This window comes from Artemia sp. Qi Xiang Cuo, chromosome 10, assembly GCF_049724085.1.
Source record: "Artemia sp. Qi Xiang Cuo chromosome 10, ASM4972408v1, whole genome shotgun sequence".
NCBI lineage: Eukaryota > Metazoa > Arthropoda > Branchiopoda > Anostraca > Artemiidae > Artemia > Artemia sp. Qi Xiang Cuo.
Window position 1 is genome coordinate 33,528,222 of NC_142803.1, and position 22,113 is coordinate 33,550,334.

The window sequence follows — 22,113 nt, forward strand, 5'->3', positions numbered from 1 at the left end:
TACATACTCCTCAAATGTCAAAATACAACTAAACAAACCTAACCTCAATCTGTTGAATAAATGCTCAGAAAATAATATATACATCGTTTTCTTTAATACTTAATTAAATACACCAAACCTTTTTTAAAATATATTTACATAAACACGTCAACATTAAAGCAGACCAATTAGAGAATGGGTCCCAACCGGAGGGTTAGTCGTGACCAGACTTCTCCAGAGGACGAGGCAACCAGAATGTCCACCGGAAACTGCCACAGCGGTTAAGGGCTGGATCGATGGGAAGAAACATCGGCTAAAAAACACTTTAATCCTTAATAAAAGTGTTATACTAAAAGAGCACAATACTTTTAAAATATTGATACTACTTTGAGCAAAAAATTATTAAAAATTAAATCACGAGAAAAAATGACTAGAAAAAACACAACTAGAAAAAAAATACAAGACTAGAAAATACGCTGCTGAGCAGGAGACTGATGGAACCGTCCCCACCCTCATCCCTCCAACTTTTGAGCTATCTCCTGACCGAGTTGTTTTCTGTAATCTATAAAATAAACTCTATCTGATGCAATATAGTTACCGTGTGGTAGTACCCTCACACCGTCCACGTGTACAGAGACTTTGTCCGACATGGCGGACATGTCATTTACTTTCTACTCTAACTGTGTAGTGTTTATATTTTAAAGAGCAAATGACCATGACCTTTACTCTTGGAACTAAATTATTTTCTACTCAGTTCCTATAAACAGTCATTGGGAAATTTTTCTTTACATAGTGTGAAGGCACACCCTTGCAGACTTATTTTCTAACCTCTTGTGTGTTTTCACACAGTACACCTTCGGACCAGGAAAGACATGTTTGGATACCAAGTTGCTCCCCGTCTCAAATTTTAATATTAATAATGGATTTGGGGCCTGGGCCTTCACTAGCTCCTTGCAAATAGACCCAGCCCAGTTGGTCAAGTTTATTTGGGTGTTAATGTGCTGACCATTATCCAAATCATATAAAATATTATTTGTTTTAACTTTCAACAGGAGTGAATCAGTGTCTCCATAATACAATTGAACTTGCCCTAACCCCCAGCCATTGGAGCTTACACACATTGAAGTAAAATTACAACATAATTATCTTTAAAATTTCTGATGTGGCACTGCAAACAGCAATGTTTTTACATAATTCAACACTGCTTTTTTCAATGTAGAAGCACTATGTTGGAGTCTGTGATCGTGAACGGTGTGAAGTTCGGACCTGCAATTTTTCGGGCAAATTATTTTTGGTTGGTCACAACGTCACAACGACTCCTATTGCACACCCCATCGTACATATTACTGAAGGCCGGATTTAAAATGAGCTTAAAGGTCTCTTTTTCAACCTTTGTTTTCGCTTCAGATCGTTTCCTGACAAAAGTGTTGACAAACGTCTTCATCTGAGGCTTTTGTTCGAATTGGAGGGCTCTACCAATCTTTGTGGCATCTAAACCGTTGGCCAGAATCAACCGCAAAAGAACTTGATGTACAACAATATTCCATTTTGGATGAAGGTCGGCAATAAGCTTTGTTTTGAAGGTTTCCAGTGCATAGCTCTATCCTCTACCAAAAATAAAATATTACGACTCAAAGAGTCCCAAGGCACCAAACAAAGTCCTTTATCGAGTCAAGAAGCTCAAAATGCATTTCACAATCAATTTTGAAAAACCAACCTTGTGGTTCATTCTCCTCAACATGTTGAGGAAATTTGAAGCAGGAGGATCGTCCAGCCATTGGTAATTCCTACACGGCCACTAAAAGTGAGACATTGCCCACGGATAAAGGGAATTCATATCCAAGAAAACCGCACTCGACTTTTCACCGGTGCTTTGTTCGAGTCAGGTCGGTTTCAAGGATAAGATACCCGTGAAAAATACCTTCCCCGTATGGATCTCTCTACAAATAAGTGATGATCCATGTCGGTAATCAGACCTATTTTAGCATCACTAATTTTTAGAATTAAATCAATCACCAGTTTAGGAGTTGAAAAATAATACCCTAAATCTAACCAAAAGTCCTAGTAAACTCTAAACATATTTTTACAGACAATATCCAACAACCTTAGTACATCACTTGTCAGGTTCATTTTACAATAATCCCCATTTTAAACCTTCGAATACCCCAAATCCTCCTAGACAATTTATAATCGGCAGTGGTGCTTTGGCAATCGCGAACTGAATCAAAAATCCTCTATGGATAAAGCTTCAAGGGGTTGTAATTTTTCTTAACGCAGCCTCGAGGTGGAGTTGTAGTGCACATACAGGTATATGCCCTTACACGTTAATAAATCATACATTTCATCATCTGGAAACTACTCTTTGAGGAGGGGGAAAGTATAAAAATCATCATTTTTGTGCTTGAATGAGTTGACTTAGGGATATGGGGTTGAAGCTATAGGAATTAAAAACCAGATTTGAAAGACATGAAAAGACACATCTACCCTTGCGCCATCTACAACTTCACGTTTCTCCAAAGTTGTCAAAGCTTTAAAAACATGATTTAAAAACATGAAAAAGACAAATCCACCCTTGCGCCATCTACAACTTCATGTTTCTCCAGAGGTGTCAAAACTCGTAATATGAATTTCAAAAACATGAAAAAGATTTAAAAACAGATTTAAAAACATGAAAAAGACACATCTACCCTTGGGCAAACAACAACTTCAAGTTTCTCCAAAGGTGTCAAAGCTCATAATATGAATTTTAAATCGTAGTTGGAATTGCGCATGTAAACCGGTAGAAAGTATTGCTACTTAATATTTACATTACATGACTTATGTGCCATCCCCCGAAAGCTACTCCCTCCCGATAGAATAGGATTGCCTAAATTATCATTGTCGTGGACTTTCGCATCCCAACTACCCTCAAAATTTTTTTTTATTGTAAACCAAACAAATATCTTGATTTTTAATAGCCAACTCATCTTCTGGTGATAGAGTCATTGGATTATGTGTGTTGCGCAGCCGTGAAATTGCCTTATTAGTTGTTTTAATAAGTGCAACGAAAGCTGCACCTACACAATCTTCCCCACCATATGTCTCAAATACATCTTACAATTGCATGGCATTACTGGAGTCCCTTTGCTCGTGGGCAAAAGAGAAGTCAATGGCTTCGTGTTCTTTGTTACGATTCAAATTTGATGGATCGCAAACATACTCTCTAAAACAAATTCTCTAATATTTCTCTAAAATTAGAATAATCTATTATTTAATTTTAATTTTAGTATAAATTGTTTTGGCACTCTAGGTCCCGTTTCATCAACACCTTCGATATTCATTAATGTATAAGCATTCATTTTGATGTTGACTGTCCAACTTCCAGAAAGAATCTGAGTCTCGATCAATAAAATGGCTGCTACCACCTGTGGAGGCATGTTTAGACATGATTCCTTACCAACGTCTAGACAAATATAGGGAGAAACAATAGGGGGAAATAAAAATACCTGGAGTAGCGTCTAGACATGTATAGGGGAAAAACAACATGACTGCTACCACCTGGAAAACAGGACTCTTGTGGAAACACAAAGGGGTTTTGTCGCGTGACGAAACAGGGCACCCGTGGGAATCTTATGCTATTTTACTATCTGACCGTTTAAAGCGAGAAGTTGTGTCTGGGGAATATTGCTATCTGGAAAGAGGGATGTTGGGACGTCAGAGGGCACCCTTTAAAACTTGTGGTGGGCATGTCATCAGACCTGAAATGCCCCCACTACTAATGACAATAAAGGTATTAAGGTGAAACTTTTAGGGAACGCTTGGGGGGAATTTCAATTAAAAGAAAAAGCTATAGCCTCTGCCTGCAGGTTTTCAAAAGGACATATAAGTAATATAATAGGCAGTGCCACTCTATAGTAGCTAGAAATATCAATGACACTTTTAAAGGAGCTCATTTGATTCAATATTAAAAGTTGTAGTTCCCTTTTTAAGAGTAAACAGAGATTGGAGGGCAAGCAGCCCTCCTCCCAAGCCTATTAGTTTTCAAAACACATTCAATCAATACTTTGAGACAGCCATTTTGTTCAGCATAGTAAAACTATCCAGCAGCTATATCTCTAGGTATATTGGGTATGTCAAACCCAAACAATTATGCAATTGGCCCGTTATGCTTTAACAGTTAGTGTTGCTTTAAAACTAAATAAAAAGGCACTGTATGTATCGTTGCCAACACTGTAGAGAGATATAAATTCCTATGCAGTGGTTACCAATAGGAAACCTCAGCAATATATTGGGAACAACTGGGGATATTAATTTAAAACTTTCGGGGCTACTACCATTATTACTTCTTTTCTTACAATTTACAAAAATAAAAGTAATTTAAATGTAACCAGATTGTCAAAGGGCATAGACAGAATTTTTGGGGAAAAATATTAAGTTTTATTTTTCAGGTCAATTTGAAGAGGTATAAACTTAATCCAAAACGATTTTAAATATTATGTTTTTTTCCTTGAAAAAGAATATGTCAATAAAAATGAAAATAAAGTACTTTAATAACTTTTCCCACGACAACAAGTTATCCAAAGAAAAGTAAAGAACTACATTAAGCCCAAATTAAGAAGGAATAAATTCAAATAAACTTCAATGCATAAAAATACCACAAATCACCATGAAGAAACAAAGGAAACTCAAAACAAACAGAAATTACAATAAATAACCGAGTCAAATTCAAAACAAGCAAAAATTAGCAAGAGGAAGGCTGACAACCCCAATGTCTTATCAAGACAAGAACATAATTTGCGCATAATTTGTACATAATTTTAATTTAATAAATAAAAAATCATTAAGACTTTAAGTGATAAATATCAGTATATGTATATTAAGCTGACAATCCACAGCCATTTCTTTTTTTCAGTAGAATGCGACTTATATATATATATATATATTCCTTTGGATTTTCCTTTGAAAGTTTATTCGGTTTGGGATATAAAAGATTCGTTTACGGCTGACAACATTATCAAATTTAACTAATTAGTAGTGGGGCCTCACTGCTTTTAAAGATATTCCCTCCCTTTCCCATCTGATATTAAAGACATGCCCTCTGACGTCACGACAAGCCCTCCCTTTTCCCATAGGATTTTAAAAACAAACAGACGAACAGACGAAACGAACAAGATTTTGACAGCATACCCTCCCTTTTCCCAAAGGATGTGAAAGACATGTCCTATTACGTTAAGGCATCCCTGGCAAGATTCCCATGGGAGCCCTATTTCCAGCTGGCAAGATTCCCACCCCTGGCATGCTTCCGAGTGGCTGGCAGGCTTCCTCGAATTCTAGTTGCTATGAAGCAATTATGTTTCAGTATAATTAATTGGAGTGTGGTCAGGATAATGCACAAGTAGTAATAAATGGTGCTACTAGCACCTCTGCAATACGGTCAGCTGGCAAGATTCTCACTCTTTGTAAGAATCACGGAATTCTAGTATTTTTTTATATGATGAATCGGAGTTTGGTTGGGATAATACACAAGTAGTGATAATAAGGGTTACTAGCCCATGCGTTCTTATATAGGGAACACAACATGCGAGATCCCCACGACACCCCCCTGGACTCCAATGAGGTCATACGACTTACCCCGTTTTAAATGGCCAGGTGTAATGTGCTTGATGCAATTTCATGTAAGCTTGTGACAGGACCCATGAGGAATCCCCGCTTGTAATTTAATGACAGCACACTACTTATCTGAGGTCCCTTAATGACAGCGCAACCATCACTGTCACATAATACCTTTTTTGACATTTTATATTTCGCCCGAAACTTTCAAAGCGTTTATTTTCTTGTTTTCTTTTAACCTAATGGCGGCACAAACTTTATGTAATGATGGCGCTCATCTTCCGCAATATTGTCGTGTAAGTTAGAAAATGACAGCGCAGCCATCACTGTCAAATAATAATTATTTAGCATCTTATTTTTTTTCTTTCTTTCAAAGCGTTTCTTTTTCCAATCTTTTAGTTCTTTGTCCTCGCTAGGACATGAAAGGTCAATTTTCTTCCAGTGGGTCAACGCCTCAAGCAAGAGGACTATACTGCCATTCCCTAAATTCTGTATTGGGGAAATACTTTCAAGAAATAATTCATTCCTATCACGTCACAAGACACAATTCTGTCTACTGCATGAAACATTTGGCAGCATTACAAGCTGGTGATAGTCTTTTCCTGGCCAGATGTAACATCGATGATGAAAAACATGCCAAGGGAATATTTATTTATAAGCAAAATTACTCAAAATTTTTTTCTAGCAATAAAGACGGAAAGGGTGCTCAAAGAAGAGAAAAAAGCTACAGTTCCATTCTGAATTCTTCTAAGGAAGAAGAAAAAGTTCCACTTCAGTTCTTAATTTTTTCAAAGAAAAGAAAAAATTTTACGTTTTGTTCTGAATTTTTCCGTAGATAATAGAAAAAGTTATGCTTCGATTGAATTGTCTCCAAAGAAGTGAAAATTTCCACTTTAATTCCGTGTTTTTTCAAAGAAGTGAAGAAAAGTTCGAGTTACCTTCTGAGTTTTCTCAAAGAAGAGAGTAAAAAAGCTACAGTTCAATTCTGAAATTTTTCAAAGAAAAGAAAAACGTTCCACTTCAGTCCTGAATTATCCTAAGGGAGGAAGAGTTCCAGTTTAGTTAGGAATTTTCTAAACTAAGAGAGAGAAAAAGTTCAAGTTCTTATCTGAATTTTCTTGGTAAAGACGAAGAAGTCTCACTTGTGAATTTTTGGTAGAAGATGGAAAAATTTATGCTTCGATTTTGAATTTTTTCCAAGGAAAGAGAAAAATTTCCATTTTAATTCTGAGTTTTCTCAAAGAAGTGAAGAAAGATCAAGTTCTCCTCTGAATTATCCATAGAAGAGAAAAACGTTAATATCCAGTTGTGGATTTTTTCCAATGAAGAGAAAAAAAGTTACTCTTCGATTCTGATTTTTTTCAAAAAAGAAAAAAAAGTTTTCACTTCTCTTCTGGATTTTCCCATGAAAGTGAAAAAAACTAAAGTTTGATTCGGAATTTTTTACAAAGATCAGAAAAATGTTAAATGTCGATACCAAATTTTCGCTATAAAATATAAAGAATTAAGACTCTGCTTGTAGTTTTCCTAAGAAATGAAAAATATTCACTTTAGTTCAGAATTTTCTCGATGAAAGTTAACGAAATTTCAAGTTTTCTTCTGAATTTTCCCAGTGAAGAGTAAGAGGTCTCACTTCACTTCTGAATTTTTGGTAGAAAATGGAAAAAGTTATACTTCGACTCTGATTTTTTTCCGAAGAAGGGAAAACAAGTTATTCTTCAGTTCTGAGTTTTCCTAAAAAGAAAGAGATCCACTTTAGTTCTTAGTTTTCTCAAAGAAATGAAGAACGAAGATAAAAAGTTCCACTTGGGTTCGGAATTTTTCAAAACAGAAAAAGTTGAAGTTCTCTTCTGAATTTTTCCATGGAAGTATAAAATGCTAAGGTTTGATTCTGAATTTTTTCAAGAGAAGAGAAAAAAATGTTAAACTTCAATTTTGAATTTTACAGAAAAGGGAAATTTTTAAAAACCGGAAACTTTTTGCAATCAAAAACAAACAAAATTAATTAAAAAAAACTTTTCGAAAAATCGTTTGCAATCAATGCAAACGAACATACAATAGATATTAATATAAATTAATAAATAAATCTTAAAACGAGCGTCTTGAACAGTCTTGGAAAGTATAAACAACATCAAATTGAATATTTGATATATAACGATATAAATTGTTGAAATATCCATCAGTTCAAGACTTCATTTCACTGTAATTTTATTTTTATTTTCAATGCTGTAAGATCTGGAATAGAAAATATTTGTAATATAATTCTTTTCCGGTGAAGTGCCGATGGCGCAGTGGGCTTTTGGTTTTTATTTACAGTTAAGGAAAGCGGCGGTATCCAAACACTTGTTGGTAGTGAAACTATATTCGTCTTGAACAAATTTAAAAAGAGCTAATAAATTAAACTGAATATTTGATGTATAATGATATTAATTGCTAAAAGCTCAACAGTTCAAAATGTTACTATAATTTCAATGTAAGTTATATACTAAGTACAAAAGAAAATATTTGTTATAAAATTGGTTTTCAGTAAAGTGCCAATAACACAGGTTTTGGACTTTTACAGTGATAGAAGGAGGTGATACCCAAAATCTTGTTTGGAAAGTTTTTTGGAAAGTTTTTTTTTTTTAATTGATTCAGAGAAATGGCTAATAAAACTCACTTTGTATGTTCTGATATTGATTGTTATGTTGATACTCTCGGGCCACGGAAGTTGGATCATGGAATTAAGTATGACAGGGTTCGTTCGTCATTGTCCGGGTACAGTCTCGGCAATTGGTTTGCTAAGCTGTTTTGCTCTGCACTACCCCTGTCTAAAAAATATAGTGCATCGGTTGAAGCGGTTTTTGCCTCCTCTACACTATATGATTGGGGCTCTGGGAAGGATATTCAAGAAAATGTTTCGCAAAATCTCAGGTTGAGTGGGCGATCCCTTGGTGAGTGATTGAAACAACACGGAAAGGGTTTTAAAAGGGTGCGATTGACCCCAGCACTCACCAGTCTCAACTCAGCCCGGAAGCGTAAAGCATCAGAGAAGAAGAAAATAAAAAGATCCAAAAAGGACTTCTTTTCCTTGAAAATGGCATATCTACCACAAAGATTTTCACCCTTCAATAACCTCATCTCTAAATCTTTTCAAAGCGGAAAATGCATATGTCAGTGTAAAACATGTATACTATGAACAATTTTACCCGCCACTCAGAAAATGTCCATTTTCAAATTTATTCCAATGAAGACTACTTCATAGATTTGACTTCGACGTTTATTGATTGAAATGTCATTGTTAAAAAATCTAGCAATGAAAAACAGGTGCAGCCGAGGGGTTATCCTACGAAAATTGTGTACTACACAATCTATTTTGACAAACAAGTGTCTACATAAATGGAAAATTGGTGAGCAGGAGCAATAATCTTTCAAATTATGCAAGTTATATACAATTCAGATTGATGATTCCAATGTCTTATAAGCTATTGAGATGAAAAGCATTGGGTTATGAATATAAAACAGACACTGAAGTCACTAAAATTCTTAGAGATGCAACAACCAAAGATTTACATTTGGTTAGGAAAACTAAATCTTGAGATATTTAATACACCTCAATGGCTGCTTCCCAATGTAAAGACTGATTCAAAACTACAGCTTGCATAGTCCAATTATATAGGCGAAAAGTACTGGTCGCTGCACTGATATAACAATCTCTCTCCCGTCAGCAATACTCCATGTACGAAAACAACAAGTTATGAGTTCTGTTGCTTTGGCTATTGAAAAATTAAGAGCTGCTGGAAATAATATTAAATTGCTCGTGCCTCATACAGTCACGAATCAACGCCATAATGCTACAGGTACGTGTAACTATACCGATTCATCATTTATCAATGGCGAAATTACTTCAAAATTGGCATTGGCTTTTGTAAAACGTGCTAGCGCTGTTGGATCATGGACAGACTCCCCGCATAAATTTGAACTGTTTGGACATACCTCGCTTTTGTGTAAAGCATATGGAATCCCGCTCTACAATTTATCCTTTGATAACCCCTACAGGACTCTATGTGAATTGACAATGCAATCCCTCGATCGAGATTCTCAATTATTTGAAAATGGTATAAGTGAAGAAATGTTAGCGAAAACTCATGGTATTATTGTATTGGATTGGTCCGGTACTCAAGATATGAGTATTGTATGAACGGGTGATGTACAGTTAGAGTGTACCTTTGATAAGCTACTGGAGGGAAGTATTACATTCATCTCGCTAAATCATTTGGAAACCTATTGTGAAATTACTCCTAGTGAAAGTATTTTTCAGACTTGGCACTTTGAACACGAATCAAATGCTCAATTTGTTCAATAAGGACTCTTACATGTCCAAAAATAAATCCTATTTGCATACCTTCAGATTTCTTGTAGCATGTTCAACATGTTGACAATACCATTGTTATTTTTAATAGCAGTCCCTCGCCGGTAAAGACGGGGCATTGGTTATTGATCCTTCAAACAAGAAGCAATATAGAATTTTTTTATCCACTTGGTCTATCGTATACATTCTAAACACCTCATATTAAAAATTTTCTTGAGCAGAGTGAAAAATCTATTATTCAAAATCGAAGGCGGGTACAAGATCTATCGGTGAAACGCCGTGGTTTTCATGCCCTATTATATTTTATTTTTCGAAGTCACGGACATACTTACATGGAATTCCTCAAGATTTATGGTCAAAAACCTCGATTGAACGACTTTTTTGTTGAAAATACCCTTTCCTACCTTTATTATATAAATTTCGGTGCCCTAGAAGGGAAATGCTCTAAAAATGTATGTAAATTTGTTTATTAATAGAATTTGTACATGTACAAATTACTGTATCCTTTAGATTTCTCCTTCTACGTTTAGGTACTCATCAGAAACGATAAGTGTAACAGCTCATCAGGATTCAACTTGTATTCATCTTGACGTTCATAGTCAGGGTCATATTTTCTACAATATAGTATAACTTCATTTCCATTAAATCTCTTTGTAAAGTCAATAACGCTACTCTGATTCATATAATAAAATTCTCGTGTTTCAATTTGCTTATTTGAAGCAATGTCACGTACAAAATTTTCATAAGAAGAATCTTTTTCTGTAAGAGCCAAATAAAAGTCTTTAGGTTTATAATCAAAGTAGCCGGTATCTTCACAGCGATGTCACAAAAACCAGACTCTTTTATTATTCCAGCAATTGAAGGGTAGACCAGATTCCCAATTTAAAACCGCGACGATTTACCAGTCTCTTAAAAATAAACTGAACTCACATTTAGGTTTTTTTGCAATCATGCCAGGTTAAGTATTTTCCCATTGATCACATTTATCATAGTGACAAATTGGAGCATAAGAATCCTCTAGTATGAGAGTTAGAAAATCTCTTCAAGACATGAATTACAGTCTTTAATTTGTACTGCATATCGTCTATGCAGTTTACACGGATTGCACAATTTACACTTTTTATTATAGTCATCAGTAAAAGTAAAATTGTCACAGGATGACAAACCTCCCAAAGTATACAAGCATAATGGGCATGTGTAAAATATTTTTTGATGTTAATTGTTTAACTTGCAAAAAGAAACTAAATTGGGGTCAATAAAAATGTCTCGTAGGACAAGTGGGCTCATATAATGGAAGTCTAAGCAGTGGATAAGAGAAAAACCATAATATCAATTTTTTTTGTCTCAATCAATATATCTATATTTGAGTAAAAGCTTGGGAACCTCGACGACAAAGTTTCAGACAATAGTCCAAAGCTGGAGTATCAGTTCCCATTATATCGTTAAGCATTTCTCGAGAAAATGTTTTTTTTTGAAAAGGTAATTCCAGAAAGTCATCATCTAAAACCAAACATTTTTCCATTTTACTAGACGACGTAAGATTTTCTGATTCTCAAATCTATTCATTTTAACGCTCTCACTATAAAATACAGGCTAGCCGTTTTCTATAAATTGTTTTCTTTAATATATTTCGCCAGAGAATTTAATCCATCTTGTAGTCTCTGTATATGCACTATATTCACCTTAGCCGCAAAGCATAATTGTTCTTCCGACTTGAATTTTCTTAATCTTATAACATATCTAGCATACATCGTGTCCAATTCTAGGGTTAGTCGACAAACCCTTGTAATTTCCACTGCTACCTTAGGCGCTCTAGATCCCGTTTCATCAACACCTTCATAAAAGCTTGTTTTTTTTTCTGAACGTTTTTTCTAAATAATGCTGGGAGATTCGGCTCCTCCTCCATGCAAAATTCCATTCCCCCACGGAAAATTCCTCCATGAAAAGATCTTTCCTTCCATTATACACAAAGAGGTGTATATAAGCATTATAAGCAATATATAAGCATTCATTTTAATGTTGACTGCCCCACTTCCAGAAAGAAACAGAATCTCGATCAATACAAATGGCTGCTACCATCTGGGAAGGCATGGTTTGACATGATTCCTTATCAATGTCTAGACACCTATAGGGGGAAAACAATAGGGGAAAATAAAAATACCTGGAAAAGCGTCTAGACATGTATAGAAGGAAACAACATGGCTGCTACTACCTAGAAAACAGGACTCTTTTGGAAACACAGAGGAGTGTGTCGCATGACGAAACAGGGTATCCGTGGGAATCCTATGCTATTTTAATATCTGACCGTTTGAAGCGAGAGGGTGTGTCTGAGGAATATGACCATCTGAAAACAGGGATGTTGTGACGTCAGAGGGCACCCTTTAAAACTATGGGAGGCAGATCATCGGACCTGAAATGCCCCCACTATTAATGACACTAAGGGTATTAAGGTGTAGCTTTTAGGGAACGCTTAGGGAGAATTTCAATTAAACGAACAAGCTATAGCCTATGTCAGTAGGTTTTCAAAAGGGCATATAAGTAATATCATAGGCAGCGCTACTCCATAGTAGCTAGAAACATAAATGGCACTTTTAAAGGAGCTAATTTGATTCAATATTAAAAGTTCTAGTTCTCTTTTAAAGAGTAAACAGAGATTGGAGGGCAAGCAGCCCTCCTACCAAGCCTGTTCGTTTTAAAAACAAATTCAATAAAAATAATTTAAGTTTAACCAGGATGTCAAAGAGTATAGACAGAATTTTCGGGAAAGATATTAAGTTTTATTTTTAAAGTCAATTTGAAGAGGTATAAACTTAAATTAAACAATACTGTTTGTTTCCGGATTAAAAAAAATTAAAAAGTTTCTCTAACATATAAAGAGCGAGTTAACTTATGGATTCTTATGGAAAAAACCAAAAAGATTTAAAATATTATGTTTTTTTCTTTGAAAAAGAATATGTCAATAAAAACGAAAATTAAATAACTAAAAAAAACTTTTCCCACAAAACAAGTTTTACAAAGAAAAGTAAAGAGCTCCATTAAGCCAAAAATAAGAAGGAATAAATTCAAATAACCTTCCAAGCATGAAACTACCACAAATAACCATGAAGAAATAAATGAAACTCAAAACGAACAGAAATTACAATAAATTAATTAAAAAAACTTTTTCGACAAAATAAGTTTTTCAAAGAAAAGTAAACAACTCCATTAAACAAAAAATGAGCAAAAATAAAATCAATTAATCCACCAAGCTCGAAACTACCACTAATCAGCATCGATAAATAAATGAAACCCAAAACGAACAGAAATTACAATAAATAACCGAGTCAAACTCAAAACGAGCAGGCATGGCGCAAAACCCCTATGCCTTCCCAAGGCCAGAACATTTGCACTTTACTGAATAAAATATAAATGTTTTTACTTTTAACTTTAATAAATCAAATAATTTTAACATTTTGATTACTAAATATCAGTATATGTATATAAAACTGACAATGCAAATTCATTTGTATTTTTTCAGTAAAGTACAAATTTTGTTCGGGCCTTGGGAAGGCATAGGGGTTTTGCGCCCAACTTATGTTAATTTCTGCTCGTTTTGAGTTTGACTCGGTTATTTATTGTAATTTCTGTTCGTTTTGGGTTTCATTTATTTATTGATGCTGATTTGTGGTAGTTTCGAGCTTGGTATATTATTTGATTTTATTTTTGCTCATTTTTTGTTTAATGGAGTCCTTTACTTTTCTTTGGAAAACGTGTTTTAGGGAAAATGTTTTTTAAATTAATTTTTGTTTGTTTTATATTGACACAGTCTTTTCAGGGAAATGAAAAAAATACTTTAAATCTTTTTCTTTATTAAGACTATGTAGTTTGGCCTGCTTTTTTTATGCGGGAGAAAATTTTTCAGAAATTTTAAACAACATAAACAATTTTAAAAATCTGGACAAAAATATTGCTGTTTAACTTAGTTTCATACCTCCTCAAGTTGACCTGAAATGGAAAACTTGATACCATTCGCAAAAAAAATCCGTTTACTTTCTTTGATAGTTTGGATACACTTCCACTATTTTGATTTGGTTAAATTTTAAGAGCAGAAGTAGCCTCGAAAGTTTGAACATAATACCCTCAGTCGTTCTTGGGATGCTGCGGATATGCCTTATTGGTAATTAGCATTATCAAAGTGAATTTTGATTTCATCATAAGGCAAAATTTAGTTTTTAAACATAATGGGCAAATGGGAGGGTGGGAGTAAAGGGAGATTAGTTGCCCTACAACCACTTTCGACTATTAAAAAGGGTATCAGCCCTTTCTATTTTCAATCGAATGAGCCCCTTTCGAAGTTCCCATGACAACTCCTTCGATACGAAGTGCCCTGGTCTAAACAACAACAACAACAAAAAATATTACTAATCACTTTCGACTATTAAAAAGGGCACTAGCCCTTTGAATTCCAAATCGAATGAGCCTTTTTCTCAAGTTTCTACGACGACGCCTTATATAAAACCTTATATACCCCCAGGGCATAAATTAAAACCCTGGCCCTGAGGGCTGTGGCGGAGTATCCTCCTCAAAAACATATTTTCTATTGTAAATTAACTACGCTGAACAAAATGGCTATCTCAAAATTTTTATTGGATGTGTTTGGGGGAATGCGGGGCGTGGGGGGGCTAGTTGACCTTCAATCACTTTCGACTATTAAAAAGGTCACTAGCCCTTTCAATTTCCAGTCGAATGAGCTGATTTTGAAGTTTCTACAACAACGCTTTCTATAAAAACATTATAATCCCTCCAGGGCATAACTTACAACTCTTGCCCTGAGGGTTTTTGGGGAGTGTCCTCCTCAAAAATATATTTTCTATCTGGAAATAAACTACGCTGAACAAAATGGTTATCTAAAAATTTTTTGATTTGATGCGTATTGGGGAAGGATGGGCGTGGGGGGGGGGACTAGTTGCCCTCCAATCACTTTTGACTATTAAAAAGGGCACTATCCCTTTGAATTTCCAATTGAATTAGCCTTTTTTGAAGTTTCTACAACAATGCCTTGTATAAAAACCTTATATGCCCCGAGGGCATAACTTAAAACCCTTGCCCTGAGGGTTGTGGGGGAGTGTCCTTCCCAAAAAGGTATTTTCTATCTGAAAATCAACTACGCTAAACAAAATGGCTGTCTCAAAATTTTTATTGGATGTGTTTGGGTGAATGATGGACGTGGGAGAGGCTAATTGCCCTCCAATCACTTTCGACTATTTAAAAGGGCACTAGCCCTTTGATTTTCCAATCAAATGAGCCCTTTTCGAAGTTACTATGACAACGCCTTCTATAAAAACTTTATATACCCCGAGACATAACTTAAAACCCTTAACCTGGGGGCTGTTGGCCAGTGTCCTCCTCAAAAACGTATTTTCTATCTGAAAATCAACTACGCTGAACAAAATGGCTATCTCAAAATTTTGATTGGATGTTTTTGGGGGAATGATGGGCGTGGGGGAGGGGCTAGTACCCTCCAATCACTTTCGAGTATTAAGAAGAGAACTAGCCCTTTGAATTTCCAATCGAATTAGCATTTTTGAAGTTTCTACGACAACACCTTCTATAAAAACCTTATATGCCCCCAGGCCATAACTTAAAACCCTTGCGATGAGGGTTGTGGGGGAGTGCCCTCCTCAAAAACCTATTTTATCTAGAAATCAAATACGTTGAACAAAATGGTTGTCTCACAATTTTGATTAGATGTGTTCGGGGGAAAGATGGGCGTGGGGCGGGGGGGACTAGTTGCCCTCCAATCACTTTCGACTATTAAAAATGGCAGTAGCCCTTTGAATTTCCAATCGAATGAGGCTTTTTTGAAGTTTCTACGACAACGCCTCCTATAAAAACCTTATATGCCCCCAGGACAATTTTAAAACCCTTGCTCTGAGGGTTGTGGGGGAGTCTCCTCCTCAAAAACACATTTTCTATCTGGCAATCAAATACGTTGAACAAAATGGCTATCTTACAATTTTGATTGGATGTGTTTGGGGGAAAGATGGGCGTGGGGCGGGGGCGCGGGCGGCTAGTTGCCCTCTAATCACTTTCGACTATTAAAAAGGGCACTAGCCCTTAGAACTTCCAATCGAATGAGGCTTTTTTGAAGTTTCTACGACAACTCCTTCTATAAAAACCTTATATGCCCCCAGGGCATAACTTACAACCCTTGCTCTGAGGGTTGTGGGGGAGTCTCCTCCTCAAAAACACATTTCCTATCTTGAAATCAACTACCAAGAACATGCTCTAGTATTCCAGTTATGTTTCAGTATTGGCAAGATTCCGACAACATGCCCTGGTAAGATTCCCGGTGTTCCAATTTTGTTTCAGTTTTGACAAGATTCAGAAAATGTGCCCTCCCTTTTCCGATAGGATTTGAAAGACATGCCCTATTACGTCAAGGCATCCCTGGCGAGATTCCAAAGGGAGTTCTATTTCCAGCTGGCAAGATTCCCACCCCTGGCAGGCTTCCGAGTGGCTGGCAGGCTTCCCGAAATTATAGGTGCTATGACGCGATTATTCTTCAGTATAATTAAACGGAGTTTGGTCGGGATAATACACAAGTAGTAACAAACGATGTCACTAGCACCTGTACAATGCGATCAGCTGACAAGATTCCCACTCTTGGCAAAATTCGCAGAATTCTAGTATTTTCTTATATAACAAATCGGAGTATGATTGGGATAATACACAAGTAGTGATAATGAGGGTTACTAGCCCAAATGTTCTAATATAGGGAACACAGCTGGCGAAATTCTGAAAAATATTTTAGGTGTGATGATGAAATGTCAGAGGGTGCAAATAAGCACCAATAGTGTGGCACTGTGGTATGAATTGCTTGGAGTATCGTGTTCTGATAACGAAATGGTGACTTCTCGCTGTTCAAAAACATACTGTTTAGTTTAGATTCAATAGCTTATTTTCGGAGTAAAAAGGTTGGAGATGTCCTAGAGGGAATGGAGGGGATGCCATGTGGATGGCAGACGTGTAAAACCGTGATGGCGTGGGATTGTTTTGATGGTTATCATGAATTGCTTGGTTTGCGATAAGCTTAAATCAATGGGTTGAACCATAAATTTAAAAAGAAATGTCTGAAAAATGTCTTCAGGTGATGGGGCAATGTCAGAGGGGTGACACAGAGCATTAATAGTGTAGTACTGTGGCGTGAATTGCTTGGAGTATAACACTCTGATAACAAAATGCCCAAGTTCCGCTGTTCAAGTAAAAACAGTGTTTAATTTAGATTCATGAGCTTATTTATAGTGGGAAAAGCTTGAAAATCTTCTAGGGGGATTAGTAATTGCGTGACATTGTGGCGTGAATTGCTTGGAGTATCAAGTTCTGGTATTGAAATGCCGAGCTCCGCGGCTCAATACCAAGTGAATGGTAAGGGGGCAGGCGTGTACTGCCGTGGGGGTGGAATGTTTTTAGGCTATTTTGAAAGGCTAGGCTCGCGAAAAACTCGTATCATTGTTTTGAATTCATAATTTTTAATGAGATATGTCTGAAAAATATTTTTGGAATGAAGATGTTATGTCAGAGGAGTGTCGCGGAGTAGTAATAGTGTGGCTCAGTGCCGGGAATCGTTGGTAAATAATAGCAATAACAAATGTATCTCTTGAGGGTATTCAAACGTGAGAAGGTGCCTAAAATGTTGGTGATGGGTGCCGCAAGGTGCCAGAGAGCAGTAATAGTGTGGCACTATGGGGTGAATTGCTTGGAGTATTACGCTCTAGCAATGAAATGGCAACTTCTCGCTATTCAAAATATACTGTTTAATTTAGATTCACTAGCTTATTTTCGGAGTGAAACAAAATCCCAGTTTTTCAATGAAAATTAAAGAATTCCATTAAACCAAAATGAACAAAAATCAAAATCAAACAATCTACCAAGCGTAAAACTATCATAAAAAACGTTATATTTTCAAAATGCCGATTCCAACTCTGACTTCATTCAGCCAAAATACCAATATTCTCTATTTTGTTCAGTTAAGGCTAAATTTGCATAGCGGGGTCATTTCTCTGAGAAAAAAACAAAATCGAAAGGACTAAAAATGACAAATTTATGCACTCTTTCAACTAGTTAATACTAAGTTTTGTAATAATGGTCTGCTTCTCTAAGAAAATAAACAATAATAGAAAATGTATTAAACGTTCCTTAATTATCTTTGCGATATGACGAAAATGAGGAATCTTCGAGAGTGGGTGTAAAAAGGGACGCTTAGAATAGATTGGGGTGGAGGAGGAGCGTGCTTACCTGGGTTGACCTCAGGTGGCTTGGTGCTGCGATGAGCTGTTAGTAGTACTAGCAGTAGCAGTAGTAGTAGTAGTATTTCAGCTAGCTAATTCTAAGTTTTGTAATAATGGTCCGTTTCTCTGAGAAAACAAACAAAAATAGAAAATATGTATTAAAAATTCCTTGATTACTCGTACGATATGACTAAAATGAAGAACCTATAACTATTTCAGTTAGTCAATGCTAAGTTTTGTAATAATGGTCCGTTTCTCTAAGAAAACACACAAAAATAGAAAAATGCATTAAGTGTTCCCTAGTTACTCCTTGCAATATGTGTAAAATGAATAACTTGTGCTCTCTATCAGTTGTTTAATATTAAGTTTTGTTATAATTGACCATTTACCTAAGAAAAGACATAACAACAAGCTAGCTCCCCCTGGAATTAGCTGCTAGGAATCATACTTTTATTCTATTCATACATGTTTTTTTGTCTTTTTTTCATTTACCATGTTTTTCACGTTTCATTTTTTTGTGGTGTTTTTTAAGTGTTTTTTTTAAATATAAAACTTTTATTTACAGTGTCTGTGTTTGCAAGATTTATTGTTTAGCACGAGTAAGGTGTTTACCATATTTTAAGCACCCCTTCCGTCTTTATTGCTAGAAATAAATTTAGAGTAATTTTGTCTAAAAATCAATATTCCCTCTGCGCGTTTTGCATCATTGATTTTATACCTGGCCAGGAGAAGACTGGCATGAGCTCGAAATCCTGCCAGATATGTCATGGAGAAGACAGAAGTTTGTCTTGTGACGCCAAGGGAATGTATTATTTCTAGAAAGTATTTCCCCAATACAGAATTTCTGTGTTCCCTATATTTGTACACATGGGCTAGTAGCCCTTATTTTGACTACTTGTGTATTATCCCGGTCATATTCCGATTAATCATATAAAAAATACTGGAAATCCGAGAATCTTGCCAGGGGTGGGAATCTTGCCAGTTGACCGCATTGCACACGTGTTAGTAACATCATTTATTACTACTTGTGTATTATCCCGACCACACTCCATTTAATTATGCTGAAAAATAATTGCGTCATATCACATAGAATTCCGGGAAGCCTGCCAGCTGCTCGGAAGCCTGTCAGGGGTTGGAATCTTGCCGGCTGGAAACAGGGCTCCCGTAAAAATCTTGCCAGGGATACTGTGACGTAATAGGGCATGTCTTTAAAATCCTATGGGATAAGGGAGGGCATGTTGTCGGAATCTTGCCAATACTGAAACAAAATTGGAACACCGAGAATCTTACCAGCGCCGTGTCGTCAGAATCTTGCCATTATTGAAACAAAATTGGAATACTAGGGTATATTGTCGGAATCTTGCCAGGGATGCCGTGACGTCAGAGGGCATGTCTTTAAAATTCTTTGGGAAACGGGAGGGCTTGTCTTTAAAAGCAATGAGGCCCCACTTCTCTAATTAGCTGTTTTGATTTATTTTTACGGTTCAAAAATTCAATACTGACGAACAAGTGATACAGCTCTAAAAACTTTGTAATTTTGAAACAACCAAAAGAAAATCTTAAAAATCCGTTTTTCAGGTTCAAGTTGGATTTTTTCTACTGTAAGGTATATACATCTTAAGAATTTTAATGACTAGTTGGATTCAAACGCGAATCACAATTTCAACGAAAAATTGGATTTTGTTTTACCGGTTTAAATTCATGCAAACAATTTTGTTTGAAATCCAATTTAATTTTTACAGTGTACTCTTATTTCTCTCTCCTTTTTTTCTCTTTTTTGCCTTCTGCTGCTTATTTTCTTGACCTGTTCTTATTTTTGCCTGAAGATACGTTATTTTGAATTTTTTATTTAACCTTTATCATAACCTGATACAATTTTATATATAAGGCTGACACATCAAACTGTGCTCTCCGTTGGCTAAAGTGGAAATTTTGTTATAACTTTCATATTAATAGAGATTAAACTCAAAATCAGTGAAAAAAAAATATAATTCTCGACGTAAATAAGTTGTATTAATAAAAACGGTTTGGATTTCACAGTGGATTGAAATATCATATTGAACTTGACTACGGTGCAGTTTGATGTAATAAGCTCAATAGAGATTCAAATCAAGTGTTGGAATTATAATGGATAAAGCAAAAACTAATCGTTTTTCTGAATTTAAAAAGATAATATAAAATCACATTTTTACTTGGAAATGAGTTGAATCTAGGCGTCTATAAGCACACACACTGAAATTCCTCTACAAACTTTACATTTTCATAAAACTTTTGTAAGTGATTTTTTATGATACATTTTTTGTGAGTTTCTGTAGTTAAAAATTTTGTAGAGCTGCTACCCTAATCTTAACAACGTGACTGCTTAAAATATGTTACGTTCTTAATTTGATTTTTTTTTTTAACCATTTGAACCTTTGAAACAGGCACGTACACCTGAATTAGAATCTAAGTCAAAAGGAGAGGAGCTAGATTTACAAGCAGTTTACTAGATTTATCTAGATTTACTAGATTTCAAAAATCAAATAGCAAATACTCTTGGGTCAATACCACCCCAAAAGCCTGGGGCAGGTGTTGTAAGTTATGCCCGGTGAGCATATAAGGTTCTTCTGGGAGAGTTTTTAAAATAGTTCAAAGATCAGATAAGCTCGGCACGTTCACCTGAAACAGAATCTAAGTCTGAAGGAGAGGAGCTACATTTACAAGCAGTTCATATATAAATAGCAAATACTCTGGGGACAATACCATCCCTAGAGCCCGGATCAGGTCTTTTACTCACGTGAGAGCAGCTCTCATTATGGTGATGAGTGTCATTTTTACAATGAGAACCACAGAAGGTTTTACAAGAAAATTCTTGCTTATATTTGCCATAGATTTTGTACTGTGAAAAATAATTGTTTGAGACGGCGACTAATTTCAACTCTGACTGCTACTACTAGCGACCGTGGCTGCAACTGCTCGTTACTGCTGTTACACTGTGGAAAAAAATGCTTGATATTAAAAAAAAACTCATTGTAATGTTTATCACCAAATAAATTGGAATTTCAATAACTGACAGTCTTTAGAATCCCAACAAATTTTAATTTTCATAAATTAGCTTTTTCTTAAGGAAAAATAAAAACCAGCTCTCAAATTAAAAAAAAAAACAACTAAATTATCATGTATATGAGGGAGATTACATCCTCTCAACCCACCACCCTATGCCAATATGCTCAAATATAGGATAAATTCAAATATTTTAAATTCTAACGTCACTCTTTTTTTTCATTTGAAGAAAAAATCTTTTTAACTTAATCAAATAAGCCGGGGCAAAGTTTTCTCAAAGGTTAAACAACATGTTTTTCTTTTATGATGGATTATTTCTCAGAAACAAAAGGGACAAAGTCTGATTTTGTTTTTTCAGATATTGATGCATAACTAAGCAAAAATTAAAGTGGAAAATCAGAGACTGTAATAAAGCTCTTTAAGCTGATTTATCTTAAAAATTAAACGAAAATGGATGAAACCAATAAAATTTTACCTATTAAACAAATGAAAGGGATCTGCCCCTGAGCTAATTAATTTGTTCGCTATATCAATGGTACAAATACGGTGAATACCCGGTTGAGCTCAGCTAGTTTAAATCAACCCCGAACCCTTATGAATCTCAATCACTTATAAATTAATTCTTGTTTAAATCAATTTCCATTCACATCCACCACATGCAATACATCTCCAGTTCAACTCAACCTTGCTCATTTCTATCCTCAATCAACTCAATCCCCGTGCAACTCGAACCATAATCCAATTAACTCTATTTAACTCCATTTTAACTCCACTACATTTAACGGAACACACTTGCAACACAATATCCATTCAATTCAACCCTGATTCAACTCCACCCCATTCAATTCAGCCACATAGACCTCAGTCGTCGCTTAAGTCAAT

General features: G+C 35.5%; 1 long non-coding RNA gene across 1 annotated transcript; it reads right to left on the reverse strand.

The window, feature by feature from the left end:
• Positions 1–91: 91 nt before the first annotated feature.
• On the reverse strand, positions 92–21,155 carry LOC148947686 (uncharacterized). Its single transcript, XR_016142288.1, has 2 exons — positions 20,966–21,155; positions 92–292 (listed from the first exon to the last, which is right to left on the reverse strand). It is a non-coding gene; the product is annotated as an uncharacterized LOC148947686 (long non-coding RNA).
• Between the last annotated feature and the right edge of the window lie 958 nt (positions 21,156–22,113).